General features: G+C 42.0%; 1 protein-coding gene across 4 annotated transcripts in view; it reads left to right on the top strand.

The window, feature by feature from the left end:
- Nucleotides 1-14,091, top strand: part of APBA1 (amyloid beta precursor protein binding family A member 1) — a 231,361-nt gene that overhangs the window by 137,494 nt on the left and 79,776 nt on the right. The window contains exon 1 of one of the 4 annotated variants that reach the window (XM_047767750.1): nt 8,563-8,615. The exons of the other annotated variants lie outside the window; for them this stretch is intronic. The gene's annotated coding sequence lies outside the window, so the exon portion shown is untranslated. Of the gene's footprint in view, nt 1-8,562; nt 8,616-14,091 lie in introns of those variants that run through there. 4 annotated transcript variants of the gene reach the window in all.

Genomic DNA, 14,091 nt, shown 5'->3' with positions numbered 1-14,091 from the left:
TACATTAACTCATTTTATTCACTAATAACCCTAAGCAAGAGGTAGGTGCTATTATTACCCATTTAGAGAAACTGAGTCACAAAACATTATGTGACTTTCCCAAGGTCACAGAGCTAGCGAGTTTTAGAACTGAATTTGAACCTAGGCAGTCTGACCTAATTCCTAACTGCTATGCTCTACTGCCTGTGACTTGATTGCCCAGTCCCTGGGCTTCTCTCCCCTCCCCGCCCCTCCTCCAGGGAAGAGAAAAGGGTGCTCCTCGTTCTTACTTGCCTGGCTTTCCCAGAGCCTCACTGCCTTTTTGAGGAATCTTTGAGCAGCTTCTCTTGTTCCCTGCAGCAGGAACCCTGAGTGCTAAAAGGCAGGAGCTATGGGTTAGCTGTGGCCATAAGCATGATGGTTACCAGTGAGGGGGGTGGAAGAGGGAAGGGCAAAAGAGGCTAAGAGTGATGGAAAGAGGAAAGGAGCCGTACAGTGACACTGGCCTCGGGGTCTGATCTGAGATTTTTTTTTTTTATGTCTTTTGTCGTTTCAGGGCTGCACCTGTGGCACATGGAGGTTCCCAGGCTAGGGGTCCAATCAGAGCTACATCTGCTGGCCTACACCACAGCCACAGTAGCTCGGAATCCAAGCTGCATCTGAGACCTCACCACAGCTCAGGGCAACGCCGGATCCGTAACCCACTGAGCGAGGCCAGGGATTGAACCCACAACCTCATGGTTCCTAGTCAGGTTCATAACCACCTGTGCCACAACAGAACTCCCTGATCTGAGATTAAAGGACAGCAGTGAATGTCAGGGGAGGGGGGAATATAGGACCAGTGCCTTTGGGAGATCAAAGACCAGATGGTATAGAACTTGTGGCTCTAAATCACAGCAACAGTCAGGCTTTTCACTCATTTATTTATTTGTTATTCATCATCTCCTGTTATTTGGAGGAAAAATTCTGGTAATTGGGGGGACTTTGTTGAACGGGGTGATAGAGGAAGGTTATGTTACTTTTGGAAAAGCTTGAACACAGCTAAGTTGATCTGTAAAAGACAAGGAGATTGTTTAGCAAGCCCAGAAGGAAGATCTAGAACTGCTCTGTCCAGTGTGGTGGCTATATGTGGCTATTGAGCCCTTCAAATATGGCTAGTCCTGATCGAGATGTGTGTAGCTGTCAAATTCACATTGGATTTTGATAACTTAGTAGGGGAAAAAAGAATGCACATAGTATGAGTAATAATCAGGGTTTTAAAAAAGTTTTTAATTGTTATTTCCCCAATACAGTTTTTTTTTCTTACTGTACAGCATGGTGACCCAGTTACACATACATGTATACATTGTTTTTTCTCACATTATCATGCTCCATCATCAGTGACCAGACATAGGTCTCAGTGCTACACAGCAGGACCTCATTGCTAATCCATTCTGAAGGCAATAGTCTGCATCTATTAATCCCAAGCTCCCAATGCATCCCAATCCCTCCACCTCCCCTCCAGTAACCACAAGTCTATATTCCAAGTCCATGATTTCCTTTTCTGTGGAAAGTTTCATTTGTGCTGTATATTAGATTCCAGATATAAGTGATATCATATGGTATTTGTCTGTCTCTTTCTGACTTACTTCACTCAGTATGAGAGTCTCTAGTTCCATCCATGTTGCTGCAAATGGCATCATTTTGTTATTTTTTATGGCTGAGTAGTATTCTGTTGTGTATATATACCACATCTTCCTAATCCAATCATCTGTTGATGGACATTTGGGTTGATTCCATGTCTTGGCTATTGTGAATAGTGCTGCAGTGAACATGCAGGTGCATGTGTCTTTTTTAAGGAAAGTCTTGTCTGGATATATGCCCAATAGTGGGATTGCTGGGTCATATGGTAGTTCTATGTATAGATTTCTAAGGTTACCTCCATACTGTTCTCCACAGTGGCTGTATCAGCTTACATTCCCACCAACAGTGCAGGAGGGTTCCCTTTTGTCCACACCCTATCCAGCATTTGTTATTTGTGGACTTCTGTAATGGTGGCCATTCTGACTGGTGTGAGGTGGTAGTTTTAATTTGCATTTCTCTAATAATCAGGGATGTTGAGCATTTGTTTCACATAGCAATAATTGTTTATATTGAATATATATTGAGATGATAGTATTTTAGATATATTAGGTAAAATAAAATGTTATTAAAATTACCTGTGCTTTACCTTTTTTAATGTGACTACTAGACTTTTTAAAATTACCTATATGGTTCACATTACATTTCCACTGGACTGTGATGATCTAGAGGGAAGGGACAAGAAGCAAGAAAACTTAGGACTATAGCAGAAAATGCACAAGAGAGCCAAGCCTTGTAGCTGATGTCAAAAAAGGAAGATGTGGGAAAAATTAATCAGTGAGGGTTGGGGGAGGTGACGGGTGTGATGTGCAATATAGTCTCTCACCTCAGTCTTCGCTATGAAATCTTCAGTAAAATCTACATTATTTTTCAATAAAGCAAAAATGTTATTTAAAAATATATATTATTATTAAAATATTTTCCTGGAGTTCCCGTCGGCGCTCAGTGAAAGCAAATCTGACTAGCGTCCATGAGGTTGGATCCCTGGCTTTGCTTAGGGGGTTAAGGATCCCACAGCATTGCCCTGAGCTGTGGTGTAGGTCGCAGACACAGTTTGAATTCCATGCTACTGTGGCTCTGGTGTAGGCTGGCAGCTGTAGCTCTGATTGGACCCCTAGCCTAGGAACCTCCATATGCTGGGGGTACCGCCCCAAAAAGACAAATATATATATTTCTCCCCCCCACCCCACCCCCGGCCTTTGGAGAAACTTATGTCTTGAGGTGATTGAAAGCCTCTGGGTCCTGGCAAAACCATGTCTGAATTTCATTGGTTTACATTTGGAGCCTAAATGAAATTAGTTAACTAAAAGTTGAGTTACTCTACTTCTTTTCATTCTAATCAATGTGCCCAATGAATTCAAGAGTTTTGTTTTCACTTTTGTTCCTTAAACAATGCATGCTCTCAGCTCTGCTACAATTTAGGCTCCATTAGTTAAAAATAGCCTGGAAACATTTTGAATTGAATTAAAATAGCAACTGTCACTTCCTTTTCATGTAGTGTTCACTATAGCCTAGCATTTGCATTTGTAGATTTCCCCCCAAATACATCTCCATACATCTGAAGACTTGTTGCCAGGCTCTCCGTGAACCGTTTTTAAGAGAAAGCTGTTTTCTTCTTTCCCCACATTATGTGGTTCCCCTCTTAACTTTTTGCTAATGTGACTGAATTGAGAGAGTTGATTGTCAAGGGAGGCTTGGAATCAATATGGGATTTCTGGCCCATCAAATTCAAATTCAAGTCATCACCAATGTTGCTAACTAATAGTTGCTCAATGGATTTTGTTCTTTGGAGGTTGTGAAGCTGAATTATTGGGGAGCGAAGCTTCCTGGTCACAGCTGTTTTTAATCATCTAGTGTAGCTCTTGCATATCAGATTTGAGGCATGACCGAAAAAAAGTTTTGAGGACAGCGGCCAGAATATCGGATGCTGCTTTCTGGACCTGTGAATAAAAAGAACGTCAGAAACAAGAATCCAACTTGAAGCTTCGGATTTAGAATTGTGGCTGACCTTCTGGCGTGAATTTAGGGAAGGAAAATGATAGGGGAAGTAACAGAAAACTTGAGGGAATAGAGAGAACAAGTTAACTGACTTTCTAATGAGCCAAATAATTTGTAAAAGTAACAGCAGCAGTAAATTTGAGGTGATGTGGTCTCAAGGGAAAGACTACATTTTAATGAATTACTGTTCCGTTCATCTTTAGCCTGATATTCCCCCGTTTCCATCTCCTTTTGCAGGATGAAGTAATGAGCCTCTGAAAACTAATACGGCTGAACTGATTTTAGAGATTTACTATCCTTAACGCTGTAGTGCAGTATGTGCATGGCTGTCTGTATAATAAGAGAAATATCATGAAAATGTCCAGATTGATTGTAACTGGTGATTTACTAACCCTGAAGTGAGTGTAATGTAGCAATAGAGATAATAAAAGTGGTGAAGGGTGAGAAAAGGAAGTTATGTAGGGACATGAAAAACAGGGGAATCGTAATGGAGAAAAAAAGTCTTTTTTTGTGTAACCCTCAATAAATATGGATTATGTAGATATGTCTGACTTTATATACCTGGGGCATTTCACAAAAATTCAGATAGACTTTTAATCGGCTTTGATTTCCAGAGAATGCCCCTTGAGTTTTCCATAAAATTTGTAAGACTTCCCTCTGAGCTTCCATGATTGCTGTAAGCGAATTTCATGTATTTTATTGGAATCAGAATGATAAATGAATGATTTGATTGTTAAAGTGCTAGACAGAGAGCCGGACAATAAGGTAGTCTGCATAAATTCACAATTTTCTCTTTAATCAAAGGCTGGGCTGTGATCAGAGCTTTGAGGTCAGAATGGCTGAATTAATCCAAGTGGATGAGTTAATTTTCATGCCTGTTTAGTGTTAGCCACAATTACACAGATTTCAAGGTGAATGAGAATAATGAACTTGATTTTGTGGACATCACACAAGAATATATTCCTCCAAGTGGCTTCTGTCCCTCTGTTTACTCTGCAAGGATAAAAGCATATGTTAAAGATGTGGCCATTGGCCAAAACAATATTTAAAGCCCTCTTTTGGAATTGAACTCACAGCCCGAATGGAGTCTTTTTAATAATCTTGGCTGTCACATATCTTCATCCTTTATGGATAAATTTGGTATTTGGAGAACATCAAACAGCATCCTCAGCCAAATCCTGTAAATAAGGTAGATGATAAATGTGGGTAACACCCTTTGAGGTCAAAAATCAAACACAACTAAATGTGACTATAGAATATTGAAAGTGGTTTGCTGGTAGCTTCAAAAACCTCAAATTAACTTTGAAATCAGTTCCAATAAAGGAGTGGTCAGAGTATTTTAGCAAAGACAGTGCCCTTGGAACACATAAGTATAGAGTCTGCCAAGGTGACTATTCTAAAAGGGATTATACCATTTAGATGTTTGTTTAAAAAATCAATCGCATCACTTTATGGGCATGGTGAGATGTAATAGGAAGAACAGCAAAAGCCAGAGGCATCTACCTCCCCCCTTTTGGCTCTGAGTGACCTTGGACAAGTTATTTAAGCTGTCTTGGCTTCTGCTTCAAAATTAGCAATTGGAGATAATAATCCCCACTGAGACTGTTGTGAGGGTTAGAAATATGTTATATAAAACACCACATATATTGGCCTACACATAGTACAAGGTTTGTGATTATTTGATGGATTTATTTATACCTAGCCTTATTTCAAAATGGATTAAAAGTAGCTTAACTGCTTGTTTTCCACCCCTACATAGCCTTTTTTAGGGAATGGCAATATTAATAAATGTACCATGTTCTCTAGTCATTTATACTAACATCTCTCTCTCTCTCTTTTTTTTCTTTTTAAAAAAAGATGTATTGATCTGTTAAACACTAATTATAATGTGTGCGGAAAATGCACTAGTAAATGTTAACATATCAGACACTGTCCTAAATGTTTTATATATATCAGCTTGTATCATCCAATAACCATGTGATGTAAATACTATAACTATGCACATTTTAGAAATGGTAAAATTGGAGCATTTTCTATGATTAAGTTTTCAAAGTCAAAGAGCTAGTAAGTGATGAAACCAGGATGTAGATTCAGGCAGTCTCTCACCCACCTGTCCCCTTAACTACTACCTCTTTGAGTGTAGTGAATGACAGGATGACTCTTTAGGGATAAACTTGACATTTGCAAACTGTCGAGCACCATTTATAGCCAACTTTGTAAATAAGGTGGGGGATAATCCTTTGAAGTCAAAAGCCAAATGTTAGAATAGAATATTGCAAGCAATTTGCTGGTAACTTCAAACTCCATAAATTAGCTTTAAAAACCCTTCCCATAAAGGAATTGCCAAAGGGTTTTGAGCAATGGAAGTGGCCTTGAATCATACAAGTACAGAGTCTTTCATGGTTTTTTGAGAAGGACCAGGACCCACCAACTTGTGTTGGGCAGGTGCTAGAAGGCAAATCCAGCTGCAGTATGTATATAGGTGCATTAGGACAGGGATTTCTTGCAGTCCCAAGAAATAGGATTTTCCTTCCAACTCCAGGACTTTCCTTCCAGCAGGGGTAGACAAGCAATATTCATTAAGTCCATGGGAAATAGTTGTATTATTTTATTTTTCATATTACTTTAAATATATGCAAAAGAATAAAAATGTATAAATGGAATCATAATTTTTTTCAGAGGAGAGAAAAGTTCTTTTTCTAGTTTTTTTCAAAGGGGAAAGTGGCTAATACAGTCTTTCTTCCTCTTTTCCCACTTCTCCATCCTCGTTGCATTTTCCCTCCACCTTGTTGCATTTTCCCTCCACCTGCATTATGACTCCGCCCCTCTCGGACACACACACACACACACACACACACACACACACACACAGTGTACTCTCCAGGTTAACCACCTGGTATTGTTCCTTTTGTTCCTTTTTTACATGAAATTTTGCCTTCAGCCAGACCTGAAACTACTTCTCTATGTGTTACAAGGGACCACCTATTGGAAATTCTTATTAACAACTACTTAAGGACAGGTCAACCAAAGTAATTTACAGCCTCCCCTTCTGTAAATTACCAGAAACCAACATGAGCCTCAGCTAACATTATAAGCTATCTGGATTCAGTTTGCTGAATCATGAAATGCTTTGTTTCTAAATGATGCACTGCAGTGGAGATCCCTCCCTTTGTTCACTTTTTCTAAGCCAGCTGTGGAACAGTCTAGAACCAAGAGCCAGAAAGCCACCTATGCTTCACTACTGGCAGCCTGGATTCCCTCACTCCTGCAGCAAGATGCCACAGCAACTATTTTCCATGTTGCTTAGCTGCTCTTGCAGAAGAAACTGTCTTGCCTAAATCTTCTAGGCCATCCAGGCTTTTGCAGGGAGGGATTTTCTTCAACCAGCTGTAACTCCTCCCTGCTACTCTCTCAGCCTCCAGAGGCACATGGCCAAGGTCATTGGCCAGATGATGGCACTCTTTACCTAGGCCTCAGTTCCTAGGATGTTTATGAGCCATGAAATCCTGAACCTAAAAGAGCAGCACTGAATGTGATTCACAAAGGTGATACAGTTGTTGTTGTTTTAATGCTAGCCTCCTTTTGTAGATTGAACCTATTTCTATTTTGCATCTGTCACCAGGTATTATAATTACCAAAGCTGTGGGCCCTTGAAGTCTGAGACCATGGTTTAGAAATTTTTGTGTCTCCCTTGCCTTGCACAGTGCCTGGTACACATCCAATAAATGCCACCTGGACCAGTGCCCTCAAATGTAGGCAAATGTTGAATCACTAGAGTTCTTTGGGCACTTAAAAGCATCCGAAGAAAGTGGTGAAGTTTGCAGGGGTAGATATGGGCAGCAAAGATTCAAGATGGAAAGAAGAAATGAGTTCTCCAAAGTCTGGGCTTGCAAAGTCTAGAAGGCCCCTGATAATTAGAGGTTGGAGGGTAAATATTTTCATTTTAATCACTAAAAATTAATTGACTACCTACTATGTGCCCTTTGTACTTGGCACTGGGGAATCAAAGATAAATGACATGTCCCCTTTTCTCAAGGACATCGTATTTATTAAAAAATTGCTGTTCAGAATGATAGGTGCAATAATATTGTATAGATAGATGGATAGATAGATAGATAGATAGATAGATAGATAGATAGATAGGCAGGCAGAGTACAGTGGGGATGATCGGGGGTGTTAATCAGGCTTTATTACTCCTCTGCCTAACCCCCCCCAACCCCGCCCCAGTAGCATGCCAGTGCACTTGAAATAACTCTTTGCCACGATGTACTAGGCCCTGCCCTGCTGGCCTCTCCCATCTCTCCATCCTCATCTTCTACCACACCATCCCTTACTTCACAAATGGTTTGCTTTTTTTTTTTTTTTGTCTTTTTAGGGCTGCACCCATGGCACATGGAGGTTCCCAGGCTAGGAGTCGAGTTGGAGCTGTAGCTGCCGGCCTACACCACAGACATATCAACGCCAGATCCAAGCTGCGTCTGCAACTTACACCATAGCTCATGGCAATGCCGGATCCTTAACCCACTGAGCAAGGCCAGGGATCGAACCTGCATTCTCATGGATGCTAGTCAGATTCGTTTCCCCTAAGCCACAACAGGAACACCCACAAATCTTATTTCTATCTTTGAACAAAGCAAGTCCTTCCTCACCTCAAAATCCTGCCCTCAGATCTTTACTTGGCTGCCTCTTTCTTTGTCATTCAGGTCTCAACTCCAATATTACCTCCTCTGGTCACTATATAACCCTCTCTTCTCTGTCACTTTTTCAGCCGTTAGCATGTTTCATTTTCTTCATAAGACTTTTCACTCCCTGATGTTATCATATTTGGTTATTAACATAATTATTCACTGTAAACCAGCTATAATAGAAAAAATAAAAATCATTAAAGAAAATGCAATTATTGTCTCTTTTCCTCCACACCCTTAAACTAGAATGGAGGCTCCTTGAGAGCAGAGCATCCTGTCTGGCTTGGCCACTGCTGTGCCTCCATGCCCAGAACGTTACCCAAAGGCTGGCAGGTAACAGACACTTATTAGGTATGGATTTGCCTTGGAGAAGATAAGACAGATTCAACAAAGAAAAGTTATAGGTGAAAAATATGCTGAGGAGTTCCCGTTGTGGCGCAGTGGTTAATGAATCCGACTAGGAAACATGAGGTTGATCCCCAGCCTTGCTCAGTGGGTTAAGGATCTGGCATTGCTGTGAGCTTGCAGACGAGGCTTGGATCCCGCGTTGCTGTGGCTCTGGTGTAGGCCGGTGGCTACGGCTCCAATTGGACCCCTAGCCTGGGAACCTCCATATGCCTCAGAAGCAGCCCTAGAAAAGACACAAAGACAAAAAAAAAATGCTGAGGATAAGGAAGGCAGTTAGGGCCAGTGTCAGGGTGTTAGATTACAGGGGGGACAGGTGAAGCAGGTGAGGCTGGAGGAGTGACATGGCCCAGGGACTCTGTTGGGAGTAGGACTTAAGCACGGTGAGCCTAGAGCCAGAGAGTGGGGGATGGTAGGCGGGTCAGACACCAGTCCTGCCAGGTATGTCACCTGGGCAATTGCCTAACACCTCCTGCCTCCATTTTCTCATTTCTACCTTTTTCTTTTTTCTTTTTTTTTTTTCTTTTTAGGGCTGTACCTGTGGCATAAGGAAGTTCCCAGGCTAGGGGTCGAATCAGAGCTACAGCCTCGAGTCTATGCCACAGCCACAGAAATGCAGGATCCCAGCTGCGTCTGCCACCTACACCACAGTGCACAGCAACACCAGATCATTAATCCACTGAGCAAGGCCAGGGATGGAACCCACATCCTCATGGATATTAGTAGGGTTCATAACCCTCTGAGTCACAACAGGAACTCTCATTTCCTCATTTTAAAAATAGCTGATAATACTCTCTATAAAGATAGTAAAAGAGTATGCTCTTCATAGGCTAGTGTGAGGACTGAATGAGTCATTAGTGGAAAATGCCTAGCAATGACTGATAGATCGTTAGCTAAGCATTTGTACTGTGCACAAGAGGCGGGTCACTGAGGAGTCTGAGAACTAGAGTTACGGGATGCAGATTTGTATTTTGGAAAGATGAGCAGGTTGGCAGCAGTGAGCATGGCCTGGAGGGCACTGGGAAATTAGTCAAGGAAAGCACTCCATAGGTGAGAGGGACCAAGACAAGGCAGTGGCAGTAAGGACGATGCAAGAGTTATTAAGACAATGGGCTTGGCCATCACTTTGGGGAACGTAGTGAGGGAAAAAGTCAGTAATGATTCCGGGATTGGGGACTTGGTGGTGCCTTTCACCCATATGGGAAATTCAGGGGAGGGGGCAGATTTGGGAGTGAGGATGGGGAGAGAGGCTGAGGTGGCATGGTTTTTTCAGCTGTGGCAGGTTGAGTTTGAGTGCTGCGGGAACTCCAGCTGGAGCTACCCAACCAGACAATCCCTAACATTTTCCTGGATTGCAAAATGATGCTAATGTGCTTATTAGCACTGTACCTACTGGTACTTAATGTTAGCACTTAATATATAGTGTTTATAATCTTTGCTTTTTCACCAAATACTGTGAGAAACATCTTTGTCCACATCTGAGTTTTTCCTCTGAGATTTCTGTAAGTGGAATCATTGAGGCCAAGGTATATTACCTTTTGACAATTTTACTTCATCTTCCCAAATTGCTTTTCAAAAAGGTGGTACTGATATATATTCCCACAAGAACCTGGGATTCTTTCGAAACAGCCTCAGCTGTTTTGGATTTTTTTTTTTTTAATATAATAAACTCAACTCTCAAAAGTTGCCAGGGTACAGGGAACAGTCCTTTCTCTTGTGCACTGCTGATGGACCCAACTACCAATGTCAGCTCCAACTTTATTTATTTATTTATTTATTTTGGTCTTTTTGCCATTTCTAGGGCCGCTCCCGAGGCATATAGCGGTTCCCAGGCTACAAGTCTAATTGGAGCTGTAGCCGCTGGCCTACACCAGAGCCACAGCAACGCAGGATCCGAGCAGCGTCTGCAACCTACACCACAGCTCACGGCAACACCAGATCCTTAACCCCACTGAGCAAGGCCAGGGATCAAACCCACAACCTCATGGTTCCTAGTCGGATTCGTTAACCACTGAGCCACAATGGGAACTCCAGCTCCAACTTTAAAAGTTGGTAGTTGCTGGTGTTCCCGCTGTGGCTCAGTGGGTTAATGATCCAGATTGTTTCTGTGGAGGCCCTGGTTCAGTCCACTGACCAGTCCATGGGATTAAGGATCCTGCATTGCCTCAGCTGTGGCTCAGATTCCTTTGGCCTGGGAACTTTCATAAGCCACGCCGAGGTGCAGGAGGAGAAGAGTTGGTAGTTGCCTTTCTCCTCAATGTCTGCTATTAATTAACATGCTGCCAACTCCATAACCCAAACTGCATTCTTGAAATCAGGATGGTGAGTGAAATAGAAACACTCCATGCCTGAATACTCCCCTGAGGTTGGTGGGGGCAGGGGTATAAGCACCATGCACCCAATGAATAGAAAAACTCTACTGTACCAAAAATGCATTATTTTAACAGTATTCCCTCCCCCCCCCAAAAAAAGCACTGTTTTCTGGTAACTTTCTTACCGTGATCTATGCATGGAAACCTCATTTCCTTTGGGTCAATCAGTGCGCTATGAGACAGCACCGTTCACTGGTCAGATAGGATTTTTAACCCAGAAAAAACTAAAATCTCCTATGAACACATGTAACAATAGATTTTCATCAAGCTAACAGGGAAAGTGCCATTTTCACTGAAGACAGTGTTTTGGTTCCTTCTGCATGGCCATCATGAATTGTTGGCCTGTCCAGGTGTTTCAGATGGTGGTTGCTGCATTTCTAACCCTGACCACACACAGCTGACACTCTGGGCCACGGCACCCAGGGAAGTACCTGGTAGGTTTGGTATCCCTCCCTATGAATGCTTACTTTGTGTTCAGCAGACCTAGATTTGTACATGAGTGTGGTTTTATCTGTTGTCTTTTCCAGAGAGTCCTTATAAAGGAAATTTGGGTAGATTGTTTTTGTCCATGTGTTGTATTGAACTGAATACTTGTTTTGTATTTTTCATGATCCACTGGAGGCCACCTAACCTGGGGGCCCTCACCACCAATATTCTCTTATGTTCAGCACATTAGCCATCCACCTGGTCTGAATGACAACTCATACTTGGAAAATTTTCTTATACCCAGTGCACAGTCGCTGTTCTTAAGGGTTAGATGAGAGGAGGCCACAGTGTTTCAAAGACTGGGTCTAATTTGTACAAAGTAGGACTTTTGTCAAGGAGGGAAGCAATAGGATGGATCAGGTCTACTAAGCCATAATTGTTTTCTAATAAGTGTTAGGTGTGGAACCATCAAATAACAGGGGAAAGAGATGATACTGATCTCGGAGATACAGCAGTGAGTAATGGCTTGAAGCAAGCTCTTAATTCTCTGCTCAGGAATTGAACCTGGGCAGCCTGGATGAAAAACCAGGAATCCTAGCCACTGGACCTGCTAGAGGCTAAAAGTAGAATTGCCCTGATTCTTGTCCCCTGTTGAAAGCAAGAATGTTTCAAGGTGGCAAAGACTGTGAAGATAGGTATAAAGTTTATTGTTAGAGTCACAATACATGTGGGAGAGCCCACAGATAAGTAGTTTTTTAAGTCAGAAGAAGCAAAGAAGTAATACACACCCTAAAGAGGAGTGTAGGTGCAGGCATCCCCCTGAGTGAGGAACCCGAACCTGCACTCCTCTTTATGGTGATTTAACTCACATAGGACAGTTCTTCCAGGTCTTTGTTTACCTTTGGCCAGTTTTCTTCTTTCATTTCTCACACCTGAAAGGACACAGGACCCTCCCCAATATGCATGTGCATCTTTTGACAAAGATGGATTCCAGAGCAAAGGGTGCCTGGACAGTATGGGGACTTATTAGAGCCTGGCGCCCCCTCCCTTTCTGACCCCTAGGAGTCTTACTGCACATGTGTAATTGGAGCACTCTCCTTGACCCCAGGAGTGATTGAGGTGGTCATCTTATCTTTCTACTCCAGCAGAGCTCAGCTCCTGCAATTAACTTTTTCCTTGAAGTGTCAGAGGGGAAACAAGGCCCAATTTACTTGGCCTAACAAATCCCAGCTGTCCTCAGCCCAGGGGTTCATCTACCTCCTACCTCAAAACTCCTGCTAAACATGACCTTGGTTGCTCCAAAATTCTCTCACCTACTACTGGGACTGTCATAGTGCTTGAAGGAAATTGCTACAGTTGTGATGGGAGTTGAGTAGAATATAATGCATCCCAATATTAGAGAGTCAATCAGATGTCCCTGGTCCTCCTGGAGCTTTCTGCTGTTAAAGAGCTCAAGTCCCAATTTTTTCCATTTGTAAGATGAGCTCTCCAAAAGAACTTTGAGAAAAGTTGAAACCACGGGTGTCTTGAAATCTTAGGGATCCTGCCTGTTTTTTGTTGTTCTTTATGTCCTTTGTGTTTATTTCCATATGCTGTGCAGATTATGCTACAAAGCTCTTTTGTGGTAAGAAGAATTGAGAGAGGTTGAAACCAAAGCTATCTCTAGAGCCACAAGTCCCTTTGGAAATAGGGAAAGAGATCTACCTATATTTTAAAGAAATTAGCATGTTATCTAGTTATTAGCTATAATGCTAATTCGTAGAATCAAAGATTTTTAGGTGTATGAGGGAAGTGAGTATTAGAAATCAGCTAGTCAGTGTTTCTGTTAAGTGCACGTCTCAGAACACTGGCCTCTAGGAAAAAAGCATTTCCCAGTCAGACAAGTTTGGGAACCCTGCAGTCTCTATCTTCCTCCCTTGAATTATTTATAATGAGAAGTCAACACTCAGCCAGCCTTTCCCAAACTTATTTAACCATGGAGTCTTTTTTTTTTTTTTCCCCTTCTGTGTAATAACTGTTAACATCCTGCTGTAGGAAATGAGTCCAGTCTCATAACAGAGGTCCAGAAAATTAAGCCACTCAACCCAAGGCAACAGAGCCAGTAATGACACAACTAGAACATACTGCTGGCTTCCCTCAGAACGGCTGCATATTTGTATTGACAGCAATGCCTTCAAAACATTCCAAGATTATTTTTTCCCTTGAAATTATTTAAAGAATCGTTTCTAGAGTATCTAGGATCCTAGTTTAATTTACAGAGATTTATCTCTTAGCAGATGGAAAATATGTCAATTGCCTCATTCAATTTAGTAGTACTCTCTATTCAAATGCATCAGAAACAGAACCTGAATAGTAAGCTGTGGGGGAACTAAAGGCTCAGGAGGCTCTCTGTTAGATGGGTGGGGAAGGGAGAAAGCCAGTAAGCAATTAAACAAGGAGCTATGTAATTACAAATTACGACACGTGCTACGAAGATGAACTACGTGCCGTCAGAATGAGCTTACATTTGCAATCACTTTTTAATTGATCCTGATTCAGAAGGGATCAATAACAGCTAGTTTTATGGTTATCTTGGTACTCAGCTTCTGACTACACTCTGAACCACG

Source organism: Phacochoerus africanus, chromosome 2 (genome assembly GCF_016906955.1).
Source record: "Phacochoerus africanus isolate WHEZ1 chromosome 2, ROS_Pafr_v1, whole genome shotgun sequence".
Taxonomy (NCBI): Eukaryota; Metazoa; Chordata; class Mammalia; order Artiodactyla; family Suidae; genus Phacochoerus; species Phacochoerus africanus.
The sequence above is the reverse complement of the archived record's forward strand: the minus strand, read 5'-3'. Positions and strand labels throughout refer to the sequence as shown.